Source organism: Euprymna scolopes, chromosome 41 (assembly GCF_053919585.1).
Source record: "Euprymna scolopes isolate OS-2025 chromosome 41, ASM5391958v1, whole genome shotgun sequence".
NCBI classification, from domain to species: domain Eukaryota; kingdom Metazoa; phylum Mollusca; class Cephalopoda; order Sepiida; family Sepiolidae; genus Euprymna; species Euprymna scolopes.
The window spans coordinates 11,895,635-11,898,134 of NC_136522.1; the positions used below are offsets into that span (position 1 = coordinate 11,895,635).

General features: G+C 36.3%; 1 protein-coding gene across 1 annotated transcript in view; it reads right to left on the reverse strand.

Annotated features, from left to right (window-relative positions):
- The window catches only part of LOC145266352 (gamma-aminobutyric acid type B receptor subunit 2-like), a 1,041,657-nt gene that overhangs the window by 458,837 nt on the left and 580,320 nt on the right, over window positions 1–2,500 (reverse strand). The gene's annotated exons all lie outside the window — the stretch shown is intronic.

Here is a 2,500-nt window from a genome sequence, read left to right on the forward strand (position 1 = left end):
ATTTTTTTAATCATTTTTTTTACATAGGCGTCACCACTTATCAAGGCCGATAGGCCACTCAAGGATAAGGGTTAAAGAGTGTAGAGTAGTCAAAAGGACAATATAGTAATCGATAGTAATGGAAGTTCGATAAATTTGTTAACTTAAGTGGAACGGCTCATCAGAAACTTGTTCACGTTGGACTTGAAGACAACCATATTATAGACAGCTGGAAAGCAGGAAAACGGAAGACAATTCCACAGGCGTGCAGTTCTAAGAAAGAAGCTTTGATCATGGAATCTATGTTTAGGTTTAGGTACAGATAAAGAGTGGGGGAAATTATTGATAATGTTTTCAGCTAGTCTAGTGTTTCTTGTGAAAGTTTGGCGAGGGGGGACCATAGATTGATCCATCCATTAGATTTTTCTGAAACTTGGCCAAAATTTGGAGGCCATTGTTCTTAATATAAACTCAGTATGGGTGACCCTGGCAAAATTCTGGTTCGCCTCCCCAGGAACTTTTAGTACTAAAAACGTCCCTTTATGTCGTTCTTTTTTCATAATTTGAAACAAAACTTGATATGTCTGACTATAAAGTGATTTTTCACAGTGGTCAACTAAAATATACACGTGTTAAGGCCTGAAACTGCACCGTTATCCATTTACACTAGAATTCGGCGTCCTCAGGGGCTCAAAAGAGGTCAACAATACCTTAAAATGGCCCAAAACTGATACTCTTTGGCCCATAGCGTTTGATCCATTAATTAGATTTTCCTTAAACTTGGCCAAAATGTGGAGGCGATTGTTCTTAATATAAATATTAAGTACGGGCGACCCTGGCAAAATTCTGGTTCGCATCCCACTGAAACTTTTAGGGGTAAACTATTTATGTTTATATAGTGGTTTTTCATGGTGCTGAGTTCAAATATACATGCCTTAAGACGTCTTTTCTGAAACTTGGCGAAAATATGAAGGCAAACTTGACCGTTCACACTTCTCACATTTCTTCACTATTTTTTGTGGCTTTATCTAACATGCAGCACCAGATGGGGGACCAGGCACGCGCGGCTTGTTTTTTTTATTGTTGTAAGTCCAATATTGCACTAAAAATAGTATAGTCAGGATAGAAATCCGGTTCGTAATATAAATGTATATATATATATATATATATATATATATATATATATATATATATATATATATATATATATATATAATAAAGTCTAATTTGCAGGTTCTAAATATTGAATATAACAACATTGAGCTAACTGCAAAAGACAGAAGGAAGTGGATAGAAATGTGTGACAGAAAAATCAAGGAGTTCTCGGCGTTTTGCATCGAAAAACTAAAAGAAGCGAGAGTCAAGTCAAAAAATAATACTGAGCAGTGTGGAGCTAAATTCTCGCATTTATATGTCTGTCACCACTGCGGTCGCCATTGCAAGTCTCTAGCAGGACTAAAGTGCCACATACGTCTAAGTGAATGTCGACACGCTGAGTTCTAGACCTTCAGGTCAATTGTCGGAGTCTCATACGTCGAAAATCGACGGAGAGTCCAGTATATATATATATATATATATATATATATATATATATATATATATATATATATATATATATATATATATGAAGGGAACAGTGGATGGGCGGGGGCGCCAAATTGGTCTGGAGTGTGGGGTGTGCGGAAGATTATGCTTCAACAGAGCTGGGCTGAAAAGCCACCAGACTACTCATCAGCGCAGTGGGCTACAAAGCAGTCTTGTGTTGTCAGATCTAACCTGTGTCAACTGCTGGCGGACGTACAAAACAGCAGGTGGCTTGAAGCGGCATTTGATTATTCAGAGAAGTGACCATCAAGAACGTGCTGCTAGTGGCACAGATGTCTGCACAATGTGCGGCCCATCACTGATTTGTTTTCGTGTTTCTGTATATCTTCTTTTTTTTTTGGCGCTATATCGAGTAATGGAAATGTTCGACAACGGATTTGCTGGCATCACACACATTACAATAAAAAATGCGAACATCAAAAGTACTATGGTTAAGCTTAAACATGGAAAACTAATCAGTCAACAATATTGTTTTGGAAAAAAGCAAACAACTGATTATATAATGTTACGAATTAAATTAAAAAAAAACAAAACTTCATGCTGCAATATTTTAAGTTATAAATTTATTATACATTTTACTGTCCTTTTCTTTTCCAGTTTTACCAACTAGTCCTTTATTTTTCCATGTTTAAGCTTAACCATATTACTTTTCATACTCGCATTTTCCTATTTTAATACATGATTTTCACGGGCTTCTATTAAATTCACTTGTTCTTTGCTTAATTTCAGTCTTATTTTTTCCCCATAAACACATGTGTAATAACAATGTACGGCACTCGTCTGCTTTCAATAAAATTGCTCCAGTTATCTCCCTTTCATGCTTTCATTCTTTCTGTTTCACTTGTTACTTCTCATTCCACGATAGCAGTGAATTAGTAGCAACAGTAGTCGCTGAAACGACATGGTTTCTATGGAA